This window comes from Paroedura picta, chromosome 13 (genome assembly GCF_049243985.1).
Source record: "Paroedura picta isolate Pp20150507F chromosome 13, Ppicta_v3.0, whole genome shotgun sequence".
Classification (NCBI taxonomy): domain Eukaryota; kingdom Metazoa; phylum Chordata; class Lepidosauria; order Squamata; family Gekkonidae; genus Paroedura; species Paroedura picta.
In genome coordinates, this window is record NC_135381.1 from 320,256 (window position 1) to 345,442 (window position 25,187).

At 55.8% G+C, this 25,187-nt stretch overlaps 1 long non-coding RNA gene across 2 annotated transcripts; it reads left to right on the forward strand.

Annotated features, from left to right (window-relative positions):
* The first annotated feature begins 1,590 nt into the window (after window positions 1–1,590).
* LOC143822971 (uncharacterized) lies at window positions 1,591–22,823 on the forward strand. Of its 2 annotated transcripts, XR_013226341.1 has the most exons (5): window positions 1,591–1,637; window positions 14,604–14,776; window positions 15,064–15,209; window positions 17,457–17,683; window positions 21,213–22,823. It is a non-coding gene; the product is annotated as an uncharacterized LOC143822971 (long non-coding RNA). The 2 variants fall into 2 exon arrangements; XR_013226340.1 differs by lacking the exon at window positions 21,213–22,823 and having other exon boundaries at window positions 17,457–19,217.
* Window positions 22,824–25,187: the final 2,364 nt, after the last annotated feature.

The window sequence follows — 25,187 nt, forward strand, 5'->3', positions numbered from 1 at the left end:
GGTTGCAAAGATGAGAAGCCTGCCTACTGGATGGCAGATACTCTTCTGGGGAGCCAGCCGTGTGGGTGAATGAGATCTTGGGGCCCTTGTGGACTGTATGCTCAATAGGAGCAGACAGGGTGATGCGGTGGTAAAGAAGGCGAATGCAGCCCTTATTGGGCTGCATCAAGAGAAGCATCACATCAAAATCACAAGAGGTCCTAGTCCCACGGGATACTGCATTGGTCAGACCCCACCTGGAGTCCTGGGTGCAGTTCTGGAGGCCTCCCTTCAAAAAGGACGTGGGCAAAGTTGAGAGGGCTCAGAGGAAAGTGACAAGGAGGATCCGGGGCAGCCGGGGGAACAAGCCCTAGGGGGGACATGGGCTGAGGGACATGGTCATGTTGAGCCTGGAGAAGAAGAGGCTGAGAGGGGACAGGAGGGCTCCCTTGAAGGATTTGAAAGGTGGTCCCTTGGAGGAGGGCAGGGAAAGGTTCCTGTTGGCAGCTAGAGGAGAGGACCAGCAGTAATGGATCTAAACTATATATAGAATGATATCGGCCAGATATCAGGAAAAATTCTTCACAATCCTAGGTCAGCAGTGGAATGGATTGCCTAAAGAGGTGGTGAGCTCCCCCTCTCTGGTGGTCTTCAAGCAGCGGCTGGACAGATCCTTCTCCTGGATGCTTTGGGCTGATCCTGCAGTGAGCAGGGGGTGGGACTAGATGGCCTCAATGGCCCCTTCCAGCTCTAGGATTCCATAATTCAGTTTATGTCCCCTCCCCCCAAATGATCTAACAATGACACAGAATCACTGAGAGTCGGGGGGGGGGAATACCATGTCCTTCATGTCCTCAGCAAAATGTCCCAGCCCACACTCTCTCCCTCTGTCTGGATTGAGTCTTTGCTTGTTTACCCTGAGCCATTTAACTTTACCATGGCCCAAGGCCAGTTGGGTAAATGTATAGCTGTCCATACCATAGGCCTATCATCTGCCAATCTGTAGAATCCCACTTAAAGACCAGAGTCCAGCCAGAGAGACTCTGTCAGAAGCACTGTGGAAGACGTAGGCACCTCAGGGCACACGCAGAGTACCTTTTCTTCTCCTCAAGCATTCCCTGCACATCTGGCCTCCACAGGCATGCCTTGATCCTTCACAGCCACAGGGCCGCAGAAAAGGGAGATGCTGCAAGGCAGTGAAAGAGCGGCCCTCCGGAGCACCCTCTGCCATGTTCCTCCAATCTGGGCTCTGCCTGGGCACCCTGTCAGCCCCCCTCCTTGCCCCTGCACACATACTCCATCCCAAAAACCAGCTGCTGCTGCTGCTGCTGCTGCAGTCCCTGGCAAATGCCCTGGGGCCCTGCCACTAATGAGTGCCAGGTGAGGAAGGGCCGGAGCTCTTGCGGGTGGGGTGGCGGGAGGGGGACCCCCGGATTAGGAAGATTGATCCCACCTGTTGCCTTTCTGGGCAGGGGCTTCCAATGCAACATCTGCCTAAGGATTGCAGGTTTGTGGGAGCAGATTCAAGGCACTCTGGACAAGAAGTACACGTCTTGTAGCACACATTCAACATAAGCAGACTTTAAGACTAGTTCTAAAGCTGAACCAAGATGAAGCTGTGAGAGAGGGAAAGCATCTGAGGCTCCTACAAACCCGAGGTATGGTCATTCCCCCAGGAAGCTGGAGGGGAACAGCCCTGCTGCCCCAGCACCGCTGGGAAAGGTGGGAAGGGGCGCCTGGGAATGCCCCAGCGCCAGGGTATGGCAGGGGGTGGATTCTGCTGGGAGACGGAGGTGGGCGTGGGGGAGGGGAGAAGGAGCAGGTCTGTCGGCCTTCAAGGATGAGAAGCTGGCATCTCTTCTGCCCTTGGCTAAGCCACCCCCCTGGTTCGTGTTGCCAGACTCCAGGCAGCAAGGAAACAAACAGGGCCACTCAGTGGCAGGCCGGGCAAGCCCAGGAGCACAAAGCTGAGTGGAAGCCCCCAAAGCAATTGTGATGAATGCTACTCCAAACAATGGCCAAGATCCAGTTCTGTAGCATGAAGTGTCTTATGGGGGGTATTGGCAGCTCCTGGCCTTGAGCCTCCAGGTGGAGCCTGTAATTCTCACAGAAGTGCAGAGTCCAGTGTCCCTGAGGGGAAAGGGCTGCTTCGGAGGGGGGACTCTGTGGCCTGTACCCTATGGAGGCCAATCCTCAGGACCCATCCAGGACTTTTCTGACCCACCAGAGTTGGCCACGACCTCTAGGCTTGGGCTGCTCTCTCTGCTGGCCTCACAGAGCCCCTCTGGGCAGACTGTGGTCCCTGTATGGAGACCAGAGGCCAGTCCTTCAGGGAGGGCAGCACAGATCCATCTAGGAACACTGCCTCCCTGGGCTGTGCCACCTGCACGCCAGGATCGGTGCCCAGGGCTCTGGCAGGTCTGGCAGGGCCCTTGTGAGACGTGGTGGAAGCCAGGCCTGGGAGGAGGGGAGGGTCTGCTCGCATTGATGCCTGGTGTCCTGGGAGGCAGTGCAGGAGAGCCAGGGGAGGGGCAGGGCCGGGTTGTCCTATAGGCTAACGAGGCTTCAGCCTAGGGCCTCAAGATCAAGAGGGGCCTAGATTCCACATTTTCCATAAAGGTTAGTACTAATCACAACATGTTTCATTTAACATATTGATATATATCACAGGAATGATGTATTTTATTATTTTATTCTCTCTCATGTAAATTACAAACTTAAAAATGGGAGGTGAAAGGGCCACATAAGTGGAATAGCCTAGGGCCTCTTTTCATGTAAATCCGGCCCTGGATAGGGGGTCTCTCGGCTGGGCTGCTGAGCTACGTGCAGCTTCCCAGTCAGTGGAGAACTTTAGAAAGGCTCCCTAGGCGGACTAGCCCCCTCCCCGCAAGTCACTCAGGGATAGTCTTGGGTGGGTCTGGAGGGACGTGGGGGAGTTGAGGCAGGAGGGGAGCAAGGCACCCGAGCACAGGCCCAAGTGGCTGGAGGGATTTGGCACCTCACCTTTGGGGCCAGGTCACTTGGAGGAGGAGGGGCATAGAGGAGGAGAACAAGGCAGCACAGACTGTGTGGGGGTCATCCAGAAGAGCCCCTGGGGGCCAAGGTGGCCTCTGGGTCCTCTGCATTAGTGGCCCTCCCTTCCTGAGGCCTGCCTGAGGGTTTCCCCTCCCTGTGGTACCCCTGGGCCCAAAGGGAGGCTCCTCGTGGGCTGTGGTGCCTTCTACTAGGCATGTCAAGCAGCTGGGCTTGCAGGCAGCTCTCGGCCCCCCTGGGATCCACGTGCCTCCTCAGCCTCCCTCTCCACCCTTGCTGCTTAGAGGGACCGTCTGTGAACAGGGCTGAGCAAAGGAAATCCCTGGGACTCCCCCCCCCCCGAGCCCACTGACTCCAGTTTGATCCGGGTTCCACTTTGATAGGGGGTGCCACACACTCAGATTTAATTAGAGCAATTAAGGAGCAGCGTAATCGGATTAGCAAAGTGCTGCCTTTGAGACAAAAGGATTTCTCCTCTCTACTCAGAAATGGGGAGGGCTGCCCCTTTTTGGCTGCCGGCCAGGGGCTTGTGGTGTTGAGTGCTTCTTCACTGGGCCAGACCCACCTTGTGTGTCTCTTGCAGGGCTAATATGGAAAGCCAGCCTTGAAGCCCCTCCCCTACTCCCCACCCCCAAAGCGATTATTAGCATTCGCCCTTCCTGGGTTGCATGAGGGAGGTTAAACTGAGGGTATGTGACCTGCACCCAGGAAATTTCCACAGCAGAGGGAGGACTTGAACCTGGGTCCCTGGGGTCCTAGAACAACACTCTGCACCATACTCTTTGGTCTTGCTCCCAGAGAACATATAAGGAGCAGAAGCTGCTAACCCTAGCACACCCCAACGGTTGAAAAGACGGGCCAGGCTGGGCCCATGGAAGCTGGTGGCTGCCTTGGCAGAGTGGCGGAAGGTCTGTCAGGGAAACAGGAGCCACAAGGCTCAAGAGCAGGGCCTAGGAGGACCAGTCTGAGAGGAAAGAGCTGGCCAGCACCATGGGCTTTTGCCTCTCCCCAGTCTTCAGCCCCACTCACAGCTCCTCCTGCGCAGCGGCCTCAGTCTTTGCAAGCACCTCAGAGACCTCTTCTGCCTTGGGCAGCCAGCCTCCGCCCCTGCTCTTTGGGCTCAGGAAATGAGGGTGGGGAGCCTGCTGCTACCACGGCTTCTGCCACGGGGAGGGGTGTGTGTGTCTAGAGGCTGGAGGGCTGTTGGGCCAGATCGTGGCCCAGGTTCTGGGCTGGGTTCCCATGGCACTTCTGGTGCTTCTGAGGCAGGGGCTGAAGCTCAGGGGCAGATACGGTTGCTACTGGCTGGGGCTGGACAAGGGGAGGCTCGCATCCCTACTTGGAGGGCCCCTGCCCAGGGCGGAGGGGGTCTGCCTGGGGATTTCAAGCATGCCCAGAAGGGATCCCTCCTGCCCTCGGCTACAACCGCCTGGGCAGGAGCCCTGGAGCCTTTGGGCTCTAGAGTGCTTCCCCTCTGGGCCCCAGGAGGTCTTTGGGTGCACCTCAGCTTGCAGCAGGGCTGCCTCCCCCCCCCCCCCCGTAACTAGCCAGCCGGCCAGCCGGCAGAAGAGGGGCCTTTGGAGTGGAGTGAAATGTTACACTATCCACGTGTGGCCAGTTTGGACTGGCAAGGCTCTGCTGGTGGCAACTCCAGTGTAAAAGCCTGGACAGAGGAGTATGGGGCGGCAACTCTCCCTCATCCTGACTGTTTTTTGGGCCCAAAACAGTTCAGGGGCTACAGGGGGTTACTATTTGCTCTGTCTCCAGAAACAGTGCTGGGGGGAAAGCCATGATCCCAGTCTCCCTCAGGACACTGCTGAGTTACACAGGAGTTGCAGCTATAAGATTGCTGCCAGTCCCAGGGGCAAGCATATCATTCCTGCCTAAATCTCTTTGGAGAGCCAGTTAGGGTCATAATCAAAGAGTGGTGGATTCTAACCTGAAGCCTTCTTCCTCCTCCTCCTCCTCCTCCACATGCAGCCAGCTGTGTGAGCTTGGACCAGTCGCAGAGCTCTCTCAGTCTCACCCACTTCACGTGGGGTTTGTTGTGGGGAGGGGAAAAGAAGGCGATTGGAAGCCGCTTTGGGGCTCCTTTGAGTAGCGAAAAGTGGGGTACAAGAAGTCAGCTGTCCTCCTCTTCTCTTCCACACAGCCAATCGGAAGCCTTGCTTGGGAAAAGCCCCTCCCCCTTTCTAAAGGGGGTGGGGGTGGTGATGGTGGAGGAGGAGGAGGAGGAAGGGTTGGTGGCAGCAGCCTGTTGGCTGGCAACGTTATCTGCCCGCGGGTTCTCTGTGTGCATTTCGTGAGTGCCCGGGCAATGGCTGTCTTCCGCATGCTGTCTCCCTTGTTCCCTTCAGGGCTGTCGGGTACTTTGCAGCTGTGGGCCATGTTGTGCTGGAAGGGAAGAGCTGGCCCATGCCTTCTGGGGGCCCCTGTCCTCTGCCCCCCTACTCGTGGTCTTCGGGACGCTGCTGTGGTGTGTGCCGCCTCCCCCCATGGGCCTGGCTGCCCTCTGGCTCAGCCGCCTCTGCTGGCATGCGCCTGGCCTGCTGCAGCCAAAGAGAGCAGAGGGTGGAGCTGCCGCCTTGCCGGCCACTGAATCCTCCCTGTGGTGAGATTCAGCCAGATCCAAAGAGGCCCCTTTCAGAAGGGGGTGGTAGGTGGCGGGGGTATTTACAACTCTCCCCTCCCCCGAGCAGTTTGCTGCCCGCCAGGGTGTGCTACAACGTGAGGTTCCTCCTTTTATTCGGACTGCGCTGCCTTACATCACAAGGGTCCTGGGTGTGGATCTTGGGATTTTGTCTGCAGGTGCAGATACTGTCAGGAGGTCACACTCCTTTCTATGAAGATAATAGGCCACAGATAACTCTTACTGACTCGTTTGGGAAGGGCAATTTACAGCAGGGGAAGAGTCTGCAGATTCCACCACGGTGCCGAGGACACATTATCCGCACTCTGCACGTCTCACCCTGTTATCGTTTCCTTGTTTTCTGCAGATGCGAGACCATTTTTCTTCATTCTGTCCACACTCTGGATCATGCCTAATGTGACACGCTTGCTCAGATTTCAGGAATCCCAGTCCTAGCCCATTGCTCCTTTGATGTCTCCTCACTTAGATTGGGCCAGCCTGCTCCGTGCTTGTTTGACGGCTTTTTGTATGGACTGGAACTGATTTACACGGTGTGATCTGTTCGATGCTCAGACAGTAAGGCAGGCAAGAAGGAGCAGCAAACAAATCCAGTGGCGCTTTTCCTGCCCCCAATCCTGGTGCTGCAGTGGCGGCAGGCAGGCAGGCAGGCAGGCAGGCAGGCAGGCAGGCAGGCAGGCAGTTATTCCTCTTTTGTGGCTGGCACACGGTGGGTCCCACTGCCACGGCTGCTGCTTGTGCATAGATTGTGGCCCGACAGAAAATGGGAGGGGCCCAGCTGCTGACTGGCCACTGGAGACAGGTTGCTTTGGCGACAACACAAGGATGTGGCCGGTGAGCCACACCGACTGGGTGCTACAAGGAGTCATTTCTCTAGCTCTGAAAACAGCTTGAGACTCCAACAAGGCCTTTCTTCCCCACAGAGTTAGTGAGAGAGACAAGGACACCGGCCTCTCTCCTGATCTCACTGACCTGTCCCTAGAGGGTAGTTTCCTGTTCCCTGAGTCCTTCCTCCCCTTCTCCTCCATTCCTCAGGCCTGCAAGGTAGTGGAGCTGAGAGGCCGCAAGCCTCTCTCTCCATCCAGATATTTGGATTAGAAGAGGGACCTTCTCTTGACCCCCAAGAATTAAGGCCTTTAATAAATAGTTCCTATATTAGTCAAGAACCACCTTTGTGAATGTGTTTTGCTCTGTGTGTTGCTTTTCTCACCACATCCACTCTGCACACACTGCACTTACTTGCCATACAAGGCACTCGGCTACCTGTCAGGATATGAAGACTTCCCCAAGAGACTACGAGGATTTCCTATCCTTCACAGCCAGCACTCCAGCCCTTCCTTCAACTTGGAGTGAGAGGCAGGGACTAGAAACGTGGTTTGCATTACAGCAAGCCTGAGCTTAAGTGGCCAGTGGTTTAAGGCAGTGGTCCTCAACCTTTTTATCACTGGGGAACGCTTGACCATTTTACCGAGGCCCGGGGGGGGGGGTAGTCTTTTTCCGAGGGACGTCGCTGCCGCCGCCTGAGCCCCTGCTCCACTTGCTTTCCTGCCGGCGCCCCTGACTTCCCGCCGCCAGCTGGGGGGTGCTGCCAGCAGCATCTGTGCAGTGCCACATCGAGGGGGGAGCCCCAGCCACGGCAGCCGCTGGAGAGCACCAAAGGTGAGCCGGGGGCAGAGTAGCAGGGCAACCCCCGAGACAGCAGCTGGGAAGGAGGGTGAGAAGGAGCCGCAGCCTGGTACCGACTGATCCACAGACTGGTACCGGTTTGCGGACCGGGGGTTGGGGACCACTGGTTTAAGGAACAAGGCCCACAGCGGTCGGCTCTCTCTCCTCTCTTGCAGTGAGAAGCATCCGCTTGTGTGTGCCTTCAGGCCAGGCCTGGTGCGGAACTGCAAGGGAAGCAGCTCTCCTTTCCCACCGGGGTCCACAGTGGAGGTGGCCTTGGGTCCTGCTCTGCACCCGCAGAGTGCCAGGCCCTTGGCCCATGCTGGAGGATCGATGGAGCTTTCTCCTCATGACAGCCAGTTGCTGTGCAGAGGCAGGACTTCCCAGGCTGAAGTTAGGACTTGTATGTCGTGTCAACTCATAGAATCATAGATAGAATCATGGAAGGGACCTCCTGGGTCATCTAGTCCAACTCCCTGCACAATGCAGGACACTCACAACCCTCTCGCTCCTCCACTGTAACCTGCCACTCCCTTGAACCTCATGGGAGAGCTGAGTTCAGTGGGTGGTTAAAGTTGCCCCCCATCACTTTCCAGGCTGTGGAATCAGGACCCATCATGGTTTGGGGAGACCCAGCTGTGCACACTCAAGGAGTCTCTGGTAGCTGCCTCACAGACAGCTGTGGGGGCCCAGAAGAGCATTACCTGTTGCTGTTTGCAGATGCATTTCTGCCTCCCAAGCAAGACTTGAGTGGCTACCATGGAGCAGGGCAATTCTGGTTCCCCCCTCCTTCCCCCATAGTAGCCATTTCCTCTCCCTACCACAGAGTGGAGCAACTGACCAGCTGCCTCCTGGGTGACTTTCCACTGGCCTCTGGTTCTGGCTTCATTCAAGACAGGATCCTGTTCCTCATGAGGTGAATGACCGGCCTTCTCTCTCTCTCTCTCTGCAGTCCTGAACAGCACCATTCATTTTCCCCCCATGAGCAGGTGCAAAATATAATGTCCCTGATTTTCAGAATCTGATTAAACTGTCATAGCTCAGGAGCCGCCTCCATAACTCCTGCTGATTACAGCCCGGGAGATAAGGGTCTTGCCAAGCCGCTTCCCTCCACCATCCCCGCCCAGGCTCTGCAGGATTTTTTATTTAAAGGGGGCACAGAGAAGGGCCCCCACTCGTTTTGAAGGCTGCATTTGCCGAATCCTGGAGGCCTCACTTCAAGAAGGACGTGGATAAAATTGAAAGGGTACAGAGGAGAGCGACGAGGATGATCTGGGGCCAAGGGACCAAGCCCTATGAAGATAGGTTGAGGGACTTGGGAATGTTCAGCCTGGAGAAAAGGAGGTTGAGAGGGGACATGATAGCCCTCTTTAAGTATTTGAAAGGTTGTCACTTGGAGGAGGGCAGGATGCTGTTTCTGTTGACTGCAGAGGAGAGGACACGCAGTAATGGGTTTAGACTACAACGCTATTACCGTTAATGACTGGGGAAGGCACTGGCAAACCACCCTGTATTGAGTCTGCCATGAAAACGCTATACGGCGTCACCCCAAGGGTCAGACATGACCCAGTGCTTGCCTTTACCTTTACCTTTTTACAACGATATAGGCTAGATATCAGGAAAAAATTTTCACAGTCAGAGTAGTTCAGCGGTGGAATAGGCTGCCTAAGGAGGTGGTGAGCTCCCCCTCACTGGCAGTCTTCAAGCAAAGGTTGGATACACACTTTTCTTGGATGCTTTAGGATGCTTAGGGCTGATCCTGCGTTGAGCAGGGGGTTGGACTAGATGGCCTGTATGGCCCCTTCCCACTCTATGATTCTATGATTCTATCCTCGCCAGAAATAAAATAATTGGCAAGCCAGCACCTCCTCTCTGGGAGCAAGAACAGCCCTCCTCTCGGTTTCAATGGCAGCAAATCCCTGGCGCCCCAGGGGACTCTTCTGCTTCCAGCACTCCTTTCCATGCCAGACCTGTGCTTCCTCTGGCAGTGCCCACCCTCTCCTGCCCCTGGAACAATGCTTCTGCATGCCTTGGCTCAGTTCACAGTGGCTGTCTGCGGTGGGTCCCCAGAGGGACGAGCGTCTCAGCTTCTTTGGTTATTGCCCCCCCCCATGAGGCTGCCTGTGCCAAGTTTTTAGTCCATGCACTTTGGAAGCCCATCCCCTCCCCAAAGAGAGGCCATTAAAGGCCCTTTCCCCAGGTGGAAAGGGGAGAACCAGGGGCAGACCTGAGAGGGGCCTGGAAGGGCCAGCAGAGGCATGCTGGGGCGGCGGGGGTGGGGTGGGGGAGGAGGAAGGAAGGAAAGCGCCAGCGTCCAGCAATAATCACAAAATAATTCTGCCGTTTGGTCCAAGGGTATTTTATTTATGAATGCCAAACATTTATAAATGGCTTCTCCACAGGAAGTCAAGCATCAAAAAAGCACTATCACAGTGTCAAAACCAGCATCACAAGCCAGGGCTGCAATGCAACTAGAGACAGAATAACAACCGAAAACAACCAACAGTTAAGTCCAGGCTGGCCACCGGAGCCATGGAGAGGAAAGGACCAGCCCCTAGGACAGGAGAGGGGCCACAAATCTGGTAAAAATGGTTGGAAATACATATTCAAATTCCCAGCCATTTTGAAGCCAAGGGGGAACTGGGGGGGGGGGGGAGAATAGAAATTGGAGAGTTGCAGTACATGCAAAGTTGTCAGAGTCTTGGAAACTGTGATTCAGAGGGTGGTTCGAGAACCACGAATGCCAAGGAGGACAATTTTGCATGCTAATATATATTTTTAAAAAACGCGAATGAGATGTGGCATCTAAGCCACGTCTGCCACAGGGCTGGCCATCACACGCCACGGGAGCCATGCCACAAAAGCACTGCAGGACCCCAATTTAGATGGGGAGCATGGCCGAGGAGGAGGAGGAGGAGGAGGAGCTTCAGCCCCCCCCCCACGAGAACAGTTGGGGGTGGGGGTGATGTTTCCACTGGTGTTTCCAAAGAAATCAAACACCTTTGGGCCACATGGCCTTCCTCAGTGGGACAAAGGATTAAAATACACTCCATAAAATAAAATTATTCAACATATAACATCTCTGATGTAAGCTTCAAAACACCCATAAGCAGGAGGGCCACTTCATTGGCTGGGTAATTCATATGACTTTATTCCAATCAGTCAGGACCATCAGAAATCATTTTTGAGGCTGTCCTTGGTCCAAATATCCCTGCAAGCAGTCAGAATGAACCGTCGCTCCGTGGCGTGCGTTTCAACTTTCAGGAGGCAAAGGATGTCCAGGAAGAAGGACCCCCCAGTGGCCCCAGTGGCCCTAGTGGCCCTTTCCCTGAGGGGACTGAAAACCTATCTTGCAAAAATGAAACCTGGCAATTCAGAAAAGCTGCTTCTTCTATTATTACAAATCAAATCAAAATACCTTTAATGGCATTATAAAAACAAAACAGGAAAAATGGTGCACCACAGGTCAGATAGATATCGTTAATACACAGGACACAGGAACCAGAAGCTTGGCATAGGAAGTGAGCTACAGCTGCTGTTAATACCTCCTCGGAGAGCCAGGGTTTTGTTTCCGGCAGCGGGGCAAGGGACAGCTTGCAAGTGGATGAATGTTTAGGGCACTAAAGGAGTTGGCTCAGCAAGAGCAGAGTCCTTCCTTCGTTGTACGGAGAGTAGGCACAGCTTCCTCTTGACCAGGCAGTTGGAGGTAGCTTCCACCGAGCCAGCATAAGCAGCGCCTCAGACCATGAGTGTGGAGAAGGACAAGAGCAAAGATCTGTGAATAGGCGGGACATTGTAGAAGGATGGAGATTGGGGTCTTTGGGCATTGGCGGTTTGGTCTTGGAAGTCAATGCCCAGGTGAGGGGCATAACGGCCCCCATCTAGGTTTTGGTACTCGTTGGGGGCCAGTTCAGATTGTTTCAAAAACGTGAGGATTCTCCAAAGGGGATCCAAAGAACAAAGCTTAGATTTCAGCTGCGGTGAAGCATCTTGAGAAACCCCTTCCCAAGCCCCTGAGTAATGACAGGCCTGTGTCTCAGCTGCAGACTAAAATTGGAGGCCTGCTGGGTTCCGTTATCACACTGTACCACCGTGAAATGTCCTAAGCAATCTCTTTTGAAGCAAAACAAGTCCTTAGACACAGGGGTGACCCCAGAAGTGATAAGTGAAGAGGTTCACCTGGAAGTCTGTTATCAGCTATTTGTGCCTGGCTCTGCCTCAGATTTCTCATTTCGATGTGACGGCAGCTGAAAATTGGATAGATACCAGCTTCACCTCAAACAAGACTTTCTCCCTTTTTGGCTTGAAGGGCAATGGGAGTGCTTGCCCCTGAGGGGTCACGAGAGGTCGGGAAGTGGCTGTGGAGCAAGACCCGGGCGGGGGGGGGGGGAGGCGCCTTTGCCACTCCCCAGCGAAGGTAGGACTTGTTAGCAAGATAGGCAGTCAGAAGCAGGGAAAGCAGGCTCAGCCTCGGGAGCCTCACCTCCAAACCAAGAAGCCAAGATGGATTTCCCCTTTAGAAGGGCCTGGGGACCTGAAGGGCTCCGTCCCACCCACAGGCTGCAGCCCACACAAACCCAAACCCAAACCCTGGGGCCTTGCTGGGCTGACTCTGCCCATCACTGTGCACCATTTCCAGCTGTTGCAGCCCAAACAACTGCGAGGGCTGCAGGCCCCATCCGGAAGGCTCCCCGCCACAGCCCCCCCCCCTGTGCAGGGCATCCTGGCTGGCTGGCTGGCTGGCTGGAGAGCCACACAGGCACCCTCCACGGAGCATCTCCCCCCACCACGGGTGGGTCCCTTTGGGGGGTGGGGCTCGGCAGGACTGGGGGAGGGGACAGACTGGAGGGCAGCAGAAACTGGAGGGAAACAGGGACCCGAAAGGTGAGGGTGCTGCCCAGTCTTGCAGAGCAGAGCATGGGAGGAGGGTGGAAGAATCTGTAGGCTGCAGACTCCTTGGTGACTCAAGGGAAATTTCTCTGAGTCTGGTACTGAGTGGAGCCACGAGGCTCTCTCCCCCACTAGGTGTGCCCGTTCTTGGTGGCAGGAAGGGCTGTGGCCATAGGGCTGCAGGCCAGGCATGGTGCCCCCCTTCCCAGAAAGCCTGCTGCTCCCCCCCCCCACGGCTGCCCCAATGCTAACCCGGAGAGCCAGCCTCCTCCTCCTCCTCCGACCCGGGAACCATTCCCGGAGGAGGCCCCTCTGCCCCCCCCCCCCCGAGGAGAGATGGTGCGGAAGGCAAGAGGCGCAAAGGAGCACTGATTTTCCCGGTGGCCCTTCCGACCCAGCTGCGCTGCCCTGGCACCGGCCGCTCTGCGATGGAATTGCTCCCCCCTAATTGGGTTTGATTTTATTTTCACTGCAGCCATGTAATTATGAAAGCTTGCCATAATTATTGAAACGCAACTAGAAGTATTTCATTATTAAAATACCCCCATGGACCATTATTAATTCATTAAATAAATTTGGATTATGTCTCTCAATAATTAATGTGCTGGAGTTTATTCTGGGGATTCTTTCTTTTATTAGTCATGTGTCAGATGTTGGTTTAAAAGTGTGTGGGGGGGAGGGAGCTGACAAAATACACACACGGGGGTCCACGCATACCTGACTCTGGGTGTCAGCTGGCAGAGCTGGGGGGTCCTCAGAGCCAGGAGGGCAGGGCACAGTTAGCATCCCCCACAAGCACCCCCGCAGGCAACAACACCTGCGCTCAGGTGGCTGCCCCCTGCTTTGCTCTGGGGCCATTTTAGCTCTCCCCTATGAGAGGCCATGTCCCAGGGCTGGCTGGCGATGGCGCGTCTGAGTGCATCCCTCAATGTGCGTGCCAGGAAAAGCACTGCAGTGGTAGGAGCCATCCCAGCTGAGAACCCAATTTGGGGCTGGGGCCTGTGGGGCCTGTCGGTGTGGGGTTTGACATCTGGTGTGAAGCCTGGGGACTGCGTTTTAAGGGGAGGGAAGCTGTGAACCACCAGGCTCCTGAACCAGCCCTGCTCAGGCGTTCTCCTGGTCTATTGGCAGGATGTGTTGAGGGAGAGATGGCTCTGTACGATCACATGGCAGCCTCCTCGGGGTGAGGGGAGCGGCCTCCGTGGCACTGGGCTCCTCCCCAACCTCTCCACCCCCACCCCCACTCCTGGGGCAGCCAGGGAAGGCCTTCCTCCTCTCTCGGGCCAAGCGGTCATCTTCTAGATGGTGTGCTTTTGCATTGTGGGGTGGGGGCCAAATGGGGAGGACTCAGCAGACCTAGGTTGCCAGCGGCAGGTTGGGAAAGGCCTGGAGAGGGGGGGGGGAGAGGAGAGTGGTGGCATGCCACAGAATGCACCCTGAAGGGCAACCATTTCCTCCAGGGGTAACTGATCTCCGTCATCTGGAGACCAGCTATAATTCCAGGAGTTCTCCAGGCCATGCCTGAAGGTTGACAACCCTAACAGAGGCCAGGCTGCCGCTGCTGCTTGACTGCTGGGGGACTCACCCCCCCCCCAGCTCGGATGGGCCTTCCCTCCCGGCCCCCTGTTAGGCTTCCTCTGTTGCCAAGAATTCCTTCCCGGGGACAGGCCTGGGAGCCTGCTTCTTCTTTGGGGCAGCCCCCCCCCCTCCAGGGCCAGCGGGCTCCTTGTCCTCTGCTATCGAACAAGACTTGTCTGGGTTGCACTTCAGTTTCTTGGGCTCAGTCACCCCCTCCCTTCTCCAGCCACTGAGGGCACCACGTGACTCCCTCTCTCCCTTGCCTGCTGCAGGCACTCAGCCAGGTCCGCCCCTCTCCTCTTGGGCAGGCAATCTGTTCTTCCAGCGGCCAGGCTGTTTCTCTGACCATTGGGGGCCCAGTTCAGCCCCCTACCCCATGGCATCCTGTCCTTCTTTCTCAAGCATTATTAACAAGCAGAGGAGCTTGAGGAGAAGAGAGGTGGGAGCTGCCACCTCCGGAGCTTAATGAAGTGTGTTTGAAATATTGGAACCTATGATAAAACAGTATGCAAATTAAGTTCATTGATGACTTGGCTATGAAATCACCAATAGCTGCTCTGTTTTAAAAGGGGAATCGGATTTGCTGCTGGTTTCCAGTTAAGAGTTGTGGAAAAACCACTTGTCTGGGCCCTTTTCCTGCTAGTGGGCAAATACATAAATAAACAAACAAACATTTTATTTCTATACCTTTCCTGGTGGGCTCAGGCCAGACAGCAAGGTTTTAAATGTAATCATATTAAAACAGTTATGCACCAATAAAGTAATAAAAACCACCTCCTTTAAAATTTGTCCTTATAAGGGTTGTTTTCAGCCCTCCAGGATAACGTGCCCCATGCAAGAGGCAAAGGCGTGGGCTAAGAGCAGAGCTGCAGACTACGAGGAGAAGTGCTCGCCATATGGCAAGACAGCAGCTGAAAGAGATGATGAGTTGTTGCAGGCTGAGGATGAAGCAGCTGGCGGGATGATGTGGGGTATGGATACAAGGTAGGTCAATGCTGACACTCCCTTGCCTGCAAAACTGGACTACGGTGCTTGAGTGAATGCGAATACTGTGGACAGTTCTGGACACTGGACCTCAAAGTACAATATTATAACATTAGGAAAAGTGCAGAAAAGGGCAACTAAAATGCTATGGAACATGAAGAAAGATGAAAGAGTTTAGGACTCTTTAGCTTGGGGAAATGGTGATTGAGGGGTGACATGACGAAGGTTTACAAAATTATCCATGGGACAGAGAAGGAAGAGAAAGAAGTCATTTTCTTCCTTCTCAGGATACAAGAACTCCTGGGCATGTGAGGAACTTCATGAGCAGTAAACAGGCCAAATGAACCCCTGGGATTCACTGCCACAGGAAGTGGCAGCAGCTACAAGCCATTGGCCAGATGCAACATGGCTTTTCTTAGGTTCTTATGTTTGGGTAAGTGATGCTCTGTATTCTTAGTTTTGCGGGGGGCATAAGTAGGAGGGCTTCAGGAGTTCTGGCCCCACTGGTTGACCTGATGGCCCCTGGAATTTGGCCACTGTGTGCCACAGCGTGGGACTGGATGGGCCACTGGCCCCCAACATGGGTTATCATAGGTTCCTATATCTGGGACAGTGATGCTCTGTCTTCTTCCTGCTGGAGGGGGGCAACAGTGGGAATCCCTGTGGAGTTATGGGAGTGCAGCTGGCAGAAACCCTGATGGCCCTTGGGTTTTGTCTTCTGTGTGACATGGAGTGTTGGACGGGATGGGCCCCTGGCCGTTCTTGGATTCTTAAGTTATGCTCTTATGGCTGCTAGCTGAAAAGAGTTGGTTCTTCTAGGCCGCTTTTCTCTACCTGAAGGAGTCTCAGGGTGGCTTCCAGTCGCCTTCCCTTCCCACTTCCCACAACAGACACCCTGTGAGGTGGCTGAGTCTGAGAGAGCCCTGAGATTACTGAAGGACAGTTGGTTCTTCTAGGCCGCTTTTCTCTACCAGGTGCCTTTCATTCACCTTCCCTTCCTCTCCCCACAACAGACACCCTGCGAGGGAGGGGAGGCTGAGAGAGCCCTGAGATTACTGCTGGGTCAGTGCTGTGGGGATCCCAAGGTCGCCAAGCCAGCTGCATGTGGATGAGGAGCGGGAATCAAACCCGGCTTGCCAGATGAGAAGTCCAGGCTCCTAACCAGTACAGCGAGCTGGCTCTGCTACAGAAGTGCCCCAAAGTGTTGGAGCCCCGTGTCTGTGATGCGTCAGAGGCCTTGCCCTGAGATGTGACCCGCGTGTGAATCCAGGGGCCTCCCGGTTGAGGCGGGATGAGGAGTTTTTGCCTCGCATGCTACGGCCACGGCCTCGATGGGCGGCGCAGAACGGCTGCTTGTGGGTGGGGCGGGGAGATCCACGGGCGGCGCGGCGGCCGTGCAGGGCGAGGTGGCGTCCCGATCGGGAGGCCGGCCGGCGGCGGGGCGGGAGCGCTTGTGGGGCCGCGAGGGGGAGGGCGAGGGGGAGGGAGGGGGGGAGAGGGTGGGGGGCGGCCAGGGCAGGCCGGGCCATTAGCATTCCGCCGGGCCGGCCGGGATGCTCTGCTGCTGCCGGTATCGATCGGTTCCAGCATTTGACTTTCAGCCATGACAAAACGGCGGGCAAATTAATTGTCCTCCCGGAGATGAGGCATCAGCCGCGATTAATCCTCGCCCGCGGCCGACGCGCCCAGCATGCTAATGCCGCCCGGAGGCCGCCGCAGCGCGCCCCCCTCCCCCGCCCAGCGCCCCGCGCCCCGCGCCCCGCGCCCGACCGCCTGCCTGCCTGCCTGCCTTCCTGCAGGAGCCCCATCCGCCGGAGCGGCGCGGCACGGGGCCTGCGGGCGGAGGAGACCTCCCGCCGCCTCTCCTGGCACCCTGGGGCGCTTCCCCGGCAGAGCAAGGCCGTGTTGGGAGAGAGGCGCGCTCGACGGCACGAAAGCCGCGGAAGTCCACGCCCCTCCCCCACCCTTCCGCTTAACCGGGCGCGGCGGAGACGTTCCGTGGGCTGGGGGCAAAGGTCCCAGGCCGCGCGGGGCCGGGGAAGACCGACGGCGAGGAGACTAGGCGGCCGTCCACGGTGGATTCCGCTCTGCCCCCGGAGGCCCCTGCGAGGGCAAAGCTGGAGATGGGGGGCGACCCGACGGAAGGGCCTCTCCCCTCGGCCATGTCCGCGGCACCAGTGGGGTCCAGGGACGACCCGGGGCAGGGAAGCCCATGCGGGGAGGGACCGTCCCCTGCCGCGGGCTTCTGGCGCCAGACCCCCTGCTCCCCCCGCCTGGGTGGCACATGGCCTTCCGCTCCCCTTGCTGCCCTCCTAAAGCCCTTGGCTCTTTACTGAGCCCTCTGAAATGGTTGGGAGGCTGGTCCAGATGGGCCAACAGAGGAAGGTCATTTGGGCAGCCCACAAAGGGTGTGTGTGTGTGTGTGGGTCTTCGCAGTGCTTCTCCTGGGGGTGCAGGGAACCCTCTCCCAGCTCCAGGCCTGGGACATCTTGCAGGGAACCTCTAGGCAAATTTCCAACATTCCCCGGAGGGCAGAAAAGGGTCTCTGCCAACTGGAGATAAGGAGAGCTGCAAGGACACTGCTGATGTAGGGAGAATATTGGGGGGGGGTGCTCCCCAGGCCTCGGTCCACCTCTGGCCATCTGTTGATTTATGGCTGTTTTCCTTACTGTCCCTCCAGGCCTCTGCAGCAGGCAGAGCCGCACAGGAACAGATTTCCTTCTTTGGGGAACTGTGGAAGGAGGTGGAGGAGGAGCCTGCCTGCCTGCCTGCCTGCCTGCCTGCCTGGATGCTGCTCTCCCAGCGCCCTGGAGCCTCTGATCTCAGCCCCGCGGAGGAGCTGTCCTGTGGGAAAGTGGGAAGCAGCGGTGACTCTCACGCTACAGCAGGAGTCTGTCTCTCCCCTGGGTCTGTTGTGGAGATGGGGCGGTGTGTGTGTTTGTGTGTGCGGCTTTAGGCCCCTCGATGCGGGGTGGGCCCATTGCTGAAGGGAAAGGCTGGAATCTTGGTTTGCCCTGTTTCCCTGAGCCATGGGTGGGGGGCCAAGGGAGCATCTGAAAAAGGGCAACAGCAGTCCCTTGCAAGGCTGGCGGTCCTGGAACACCCAGAGGGGGACGGGTGGTGCTGGTGTCTGCCACCACAGGGAAATGGGCTCCTGGGGAAGGTGCTTTGCTCGGGAGTACGTGTGGGCAACCTCTGGGAGGTGCTGGGCTGCCACTGACAGGTCGGCCTTAGAATGGTGCCCCCCCTCGCCGTAGCCGGAAGGGGAGGGGCATCGGGGAGGGAAACAAAAGGGAGCCCAGTCAGAACATGCCCAGAGCCCCCGCTGCTGCTGCCCCTGCTTCAGCCTCTGCCTCTGCCGGCCTGGGCCAGGTCTGGTTTCCATTACACCCATTTGGGAGCTTGGCACAGGCTTGTGACAGCTGAGCATGCTTGCTGGGGGGGGGGGGGCGGGACTGAAAGCCCCTCCTCCCACCCGCTTGATGTGTAATGGATTTCTTATGTCGCAGCCGCAGAAAAGCTTCTCTCCACTGCATCACCTATTTTCTTGTCAGAGAGCCTTTGGACAAAACCTAATCAGGAATAAAATGCCTTGCTATTTTTCAAAAGAGTTCTTCTATTGAAGTTAGCATTTCTTTTTATGACTATTTTTGAAAGAAGATCTGAGAATGTGGAGATAATGCAGACCAGAGGAGGAGAAGGCCGGCACTTGGGCCAGGCCCCGTCAGCCACAGATGGGAAAGCAGTGTGCGTGCATGTGTGCGCAAAAAGCCAGACATTGAAATATTTGTAAATGCAATACTTACTAATCAACCCTAAGCTCATTTTACTGCTTTAACAACATGAAATGTAGGACTGATAACTTTTGAGCAGGTAGAATTGTACTATCCAGCATATTTGCAGACTTTAGAAATGCATCAGGAAGCAATCCTATGCAGGGCTGGCTACTCATGAGTAAATCCAGTTTTATTCAAAAGGGAGCCAGGAAAGCACCCTCAGGATTGCAGTCTCGCCCTGGCCTTCCTGCTGGAGAACCACCATGCACCCAGGGCAGGAGGGAGAGCTGCAGGTTGCAGCAGCCAAGGATCCAGTTTTAGCACATGCATCTTAACTTTCGCTATCAGAGAAGTTAGAAAAATAACATGTGTAAATCAGAAAACATTTTGTAATAAATAAATACACCCTGACAGTCACAATAAGACTGTCTGCATAGTTACATAGCCAGTTAAACTGTATAACGCTGAAAACACAGGGCTCTTTAATAATATATTATTTAAACAACAAACAGCTTAAAATCTATGTTGTATACATCTACAGTATATATAGGTATGAAAGTTATTTAAAGTTACGCAGATTTGCATGCTATGCTTGTTGAAGTGAATAGAACACTGTTTCCAAAAGTATTTCAATCATGCCAAGCCAAAAATAACCCATTAAACCTTTTCCAGCCTTCTCTCTCTCAATTTCCCTTTGAAAAACATTCTTGGGGAGAAATGGGACCTTCCCAATTGTTCCACATCCCCCCCTTCCACTCTGCACCATAACCCCCCCCATGCGAATTGCCTCTGGAGTTCCACAGGGATTCTGTTCATAAACTGTTCCCTCCCTCCCTCCCCCCCCAGCAGATCCACCCACAAGGGTAAGAGGTGTAGAAGCTACCAAGGGACGACTGCGTGAACTTACAGTTCTGCTCAGACCTTCCTGCTATTGCGAACAGTCTGCCTATGGGCCTCAAGATAGCCTTCCTTGATGGGGTAGGGGGTGGGGGTGCGTGTTTGTGTATGTTTGTAGGCACAAAACACACCAAATGTATTTTTCTGGAGCTTAACAAGGAAAAAGGCATGTGTGCCCCTGCCCTCAAGCGCCTTTTTCCTCTACAGGTTTGAAGGGCCTCGGCTGGAGGGATGTGAAGGGCCTCGGCTGGAGGGATGGGCTGCCTCTGGGCTCAAGCCCTGCAGCAGCTCAAAGTCCAAGCAACCCTATGCTCCTTCCACCACTGGCAATTGAAGTGGCATAGCTGGGGATGAGCACAGTTGCGCCTGTGCAGACAGCCTTCTCCATTCCCCTCCCCTCTCACATTATGCAGGGGGGGGCATCTCAGTCCTCCCCAGCTGAAGGCATATGGGTTTCCCACACAAGGTGGGGTGAGGGGCCATTTTGCCCATGTTAGCTGCATGTGGGAATGTGGACTGACCTTTGCGAGGACATTTTTCACACATGCCACAGTGCTGCACTGAGCTATGGAGCTCATTATGGTGAAAGAAGCTGAGTCGAGTTGGAAGAGGTGCCTCTTTCCAAATGTTTCCTTCTGCCGTGTAGCAGAGAGAATCTGAAACCCAATTCCCAGTTCCATACTGAGAAGAAACCAGGGAGAGCTTCTGCCGCTCCAAACAGGATGTGCAGCCAGGCATGTTTGGCACAGATTACAGCATGAACTGATCTGTGAATGTGGATTTAAAGTTTGTTTATCACCCATAATACAGGGGGATTTGCTGTTTAATGTTGGTTAAACCACTTCCCTGGAAGGATCCCGTCCCTCCTCACCCCAGCCCTGTGACAGCCGCCAGCCGCTTCCATGCCTCCCTCCCTGGCTGTGACCTGTCTGGGGCACCACAAAGGGACAGCCCTGCCGACGCATGATCCCTGCCTGGTCCAGTCTGGATTCTGGGATCCCTGGCTCACTCCCAACAAGCAGGGCTTGTTGACTTTAAATAATAATTTTTAAAAGCCACCTGGCCGTTGTTTCCAATGGCCTGCTTTCCAAAAAGCCACCAACATCTCCTCCTCTGTGTCCGAAGCACACGGAAGAGATGTGCTTTCTCCACGGCAGCTGAGATGTGGGAGGAGAGCATCGATCTCCCTGAGTTACAGCCCTGGGGAAATAATGGATAGCACAGCTGACACCGGAGTAATGTTTCTTGACTACCCTGCGCTTGACAAAGAGATGGGGCAAATGATCCTTGATTGTTTTAATTATTCACACTCCCACCGGCTGACAGTTATAGAAAGATTTCTGCACACCAGTGGGGGCGGTGGGGGGTGGGGAGCTGAGATGCCAGGAAAGGGAAGAGGGAGAGAGTGGCAATCAGGGTGCTGTCCATGCAGGGGGCCCTCTCAGAAATCCTGCCCCAAGGAGGACTTCCCTGGACCATCATGTTCCCCTTTTGGGAGCCTTAAGGCCCTTGGCTAACAGGGCTGCCAGCTCTGGGTGGAGAAATTCCTGGAGATTTGGGGGTGCATCCTGGAGCAGCCAGGATTAGGGAAGGAGGCTTGGCTGGGAGGCCAAAGGAGCCATTTGCTCCAAGGGAAAGGATCTCTTTTGCCTGGAGATCAATTGTCACCTGTGTGTGTGTGTGTGTGTGTGTGTGGTGTATCCAGGAAGGCAGAATTCATGTCAGGATTGCTACTTCTTCTTCTTCTTCCCCCAACACTCCAGGAGGGCCTATTGCATCAAAGCCCAAAGTTTCAGGACCGGCTGGTTGGGCTGAGCCCAGAAAAGGACTGGTTCTGCTTCGCTTTCTGCAAAGCCAGAGGAAGAGCCAGGGGATGTGGACAGGCAAATTGGTATCAGGAGTCAAGGCCTGGGATTGCAGCACAGGAGCCTGACCTCGAAACCTTCAAACCAAGGTGGAGTGCAGGAAGTGGAAGCCAGCTGGCTGCCCTCTGGGACTTGGGGTCTTGTGTCAGGAGGCTTTTCTCCACAGCCAAGTGGCAGCAGCCCAGAGCTCGGCACTTGCTCGTGGCAAAGCTTTGACAAGGAGGCCTTCCTTGGCTGAGTGCAGCGGCTGCTTGGTGCTGAGAGCCAGGCATGTAAGCAGGATCAGAAGGAAACGGTCGTAAAGATGGCAGCAAAGGAAACCAGACCCACTGCCGCAGTGTTCAGCACCAATTGGGCATGTGCAGCCCTGCCTGTCTTTATGTGCTCTCATGCAAAATGCATGCTGCGCAGTGAGCCCCCCCCCCACCATGCAAAGCCCTGGTAGAGCCCTTGGGAGGCCATCCCTTCTGCTTCCCTATAGAACTCCACCCAGACAGACCTTCATTTATTTCTTTGCTTCATTCAAGCCCTGCCATTCCCACTAATGGGGATGTATAATGGCTCACAGAGTTCTCACCAACATTTCATCCTTACAGCCCTGTGAGGTAGGTTAAGTGGACAGTGTGGCCCCACCCAGCAAACTCCCTTGGCTGAGGGGGATTCAAACCCGGGCCGTCCCTCCTGGATCCTAGTCTGACACCACCGCACCACATGGACTCCAACCCTCCCGCAAGGAGCAAGCCGTTCCTCCAGGGCTGCTGCATTTCCCTTGGATGTGCAGGCAGGAGGCAGGCGGGGCTGCTGGAGAGAAGGCTGTGCCCGCTGGCCAGAGGAACCAGGGGAGCACCATGGGCAGGGCTTGGGGGAGGAGGGAGACCCAGAGATATTGGGAATGGAGCCTGTGGGGGCGATTCCTTCATGGGGAGGGGAGGCTACCGAGTCCTCCTCCCTCCTCCTCCTCCTTCTTCTTCTTCCTCCTCCTCCAAGGCAGCCATTTTCTCCAGGGGAACTCTGGGGGGCTGGCAATCCTCGGAGCAGTCGTGGCAGGATGGGGGTCAGTGCCTCCACAATCACAACTGGGTGGCTGCTGTCTTTGGCTGTTTGGGTGAGTGGGCTCCCTGAAAGGCCCCAGGTCTAAAGAAAGGAAAGCACCATGCCCATCTCACCATGCGCAGGAGAGAAATGCACAGGGTTCCCATGTGGGAGGGCTTCTGCTGGCTGCCTCCTTCCTGACCTTGCAGGGGACGTGGACGGCCCCCCCTCCCCCGTCAGGCCACCCACCTGAGCCTTTTCCCTTGCAGCTCCCATTTTGTGGAACAGCTGGGGGGCAGTGGGGGCCATCTTTAGAGATCTCAGGAGACCTTCAAAGGGGTGGAAACAGCCAGTGTCTTTCAAGGAGGGGGAGTTGTTGGGGATATATTGTGTGAGGTTGAAACTGTGATTTTTTAAAATTATGATTTGTCAGCTATGTTGAACCACGAGGAAAGGTGGGATGTAAATATTTTAATAAATGCATTAATAAATGGTCCACATCACATCCGTTTAGAGTTCAAATCTCACCAAAGGAAGATGCAGTTCTCTTCCATTTGTTTGTGGCATTCAAACTATTCCAGAGCAACAGAGCAGGAGATACAAACGTAGGCCTGGTCACCCACTGGGGTCAGCTGTCGCCCCACCCCCAGTCGCAAGGAGCTTGCAGTGCAGGCCGGGCTGACTGCACAAGCCCTGCAGTGGGTCCCCCCTGCTGTGTCCTCACCTCCCTCTTCGTGTAGTCCCTTTGGCAGAGGGGGGAGGGGGAGGGGAGCTGCGCTCATGAGGCCCTCGCCTGGTTGCAGATGCGCCGATGGCCGTATCCTGCCTCTTGGCGCACAGGTCTGGCCAGAGACTGGGGACACCAGTTTGCATTTGTGGTCCTTCGTGGTTGGGTAGAGCCTTCCTTCCCTACTGCAAACCAGTGAGGCTTCCATCTCTGAAGGGGTCTGTCTGGATTCCTGATGGAGCAACTGCGGATCAGGGCAGTTTCCCGGTACCTGGGAGCCTCTCCCTGAGTTATTTGGTTTGGAGTCTCCCTGGAAAGACCACCCACTTCTCCCGTCCATCCGGCCCTAGATGTGGCCTGCGAGGAGGTGCCGTGAACACTGGGGCCCTTTGAGCTGCCAGCGAGGCCTGGCCGGAGAACTCTTGGGAGTGAGAAGGAGGCCGATCTCGGTCCAGCTGTGTAAATGTTTTCAGTTTCACTGCTGAGGCCCTGATTTTGAGCCGGAGCCAAGACAAGCTGTGCTTGGGTTGTTTTTGGCAATGAATCCCGGCTGAGGAATGTCAGCATCACTTTCAAAATATGACGGTTTGTAATTTGGACCACAGGATGAAAACTGAGCGGCTGGGGCCCTCCCCTGCCAGCCCCCGGTTTCCCCCTTCTCAATGACTGCCTCAGCATGCAGGGGCAGGGGGCGAGAGGGAGGGGCACAGCTCCTGCAGCGGCTCTTCTCCCCCACCCGCCTTCAGGCTCTTCTGCTCTATTGGCTGGCTGGCTGTCTGCTGGCAGTTTGTCTGGCTGGCTGGCTGGCTGGCTGGCTGGCTGGCTGGCACCACTGTCTCCTGTTCTTGATTCAGGCCCCAGGAACAGGCCCAGCCAGTGGTGGCCCCGGGCAGGGCAGTTCCTTCGCCTCCCCTGCCCCCCAGGCATGGGGAGGCTGGCTGTGTTTCCTTCCCTCCTCTGGCTCCTCCTGCCAGGACTCCAAGCCAAGCTTCCTCTGGGACCCTGGCCAGAAGGAGGCCTTTGGGCATCTCATGCAGGCAGGCAGGCAAGCAGGCAGACAGGCAGGCAGGGAGGGAGAAGCAGCAACAATTCCAAAGGCCGGGGAGATATTCATCCACAGGGAGGGACAGAGAGAACTGCAGACATGCAGCACAAGCATTTATTTGGACACACTTGTCAGCCATCATTGCGCAACAGGTCTCTGACTTTCAGGTCTCCTTGGGAATTAGTGCTGTGGTGCTGCAGATATTAAATTTTCAGGCTCCACTATGGTCTCCCAGCTTTGTAAAATATGTAGAACTATGTATAGCAAAAATGCAAAGTTGAGAAAGATGAAAAGTGAAAAGCAAGCAGTTGCTTTGACTCAAGGGAGACTGAGAACCTAACAGTGCAGAGGCACCCAGGGCAGTGGCAGGGAAGGAAGGAGCACTCAGAAAGGCATCGGCACACACTCAAGGGTCACCTGTTTCTAATCGACCACTCCAAGTGGAGTTCAGGAATTGTCTCCAGGCTACCAGCAGCTCTCATGCACTCCACCCCACGGCCCCGGCTGGCTGGCTGGCTGGCTCTCAATATGGAGCGTGGGCCCCTCTGGTCTTTCCAGTTGCCCACGTGGGGTCAGGTCAGAGTACGAAACTTGAGGCTGTCCTTGTGGCTGTTCTGTGGTGGGACTTCTAAGCACAGATTCTTGGCTCTGCCCAGGCCCAGCCATGTGGAGTGCCTGACATCGTGGCCTCTGCCATGCTGGCCGGTGACATCACTCCCCTGGCTGCCACCCATGGTGTGTTGGACCAGAAAGGCAGGCAGATGTTGCCCAGACCCAGAATCACAGAATCACGCAGAGCTGGAAGAGACTGCAGAGGACCATCCAGTTAGAGGCTTAAAAAGCACACACTCCAGACAGGCACTTATCCAGGCTCCTCCCCAAAACTCCCAATGAAGGAGATTCCACCCCCGACCCCCCACCCGCCCTCCTTGCACACTGAGAGCCGCCCTTTGGGCCATGGTCCTGGGCCCACCAAGGGAACCGAAGCAGCAGCCCTATCAGTGAGGCCCAGGCCTTGCTTCCTCAGCCGACCGGAGCCAGAGGCAGGGCTGCCTTCCTCTCCAAGGCT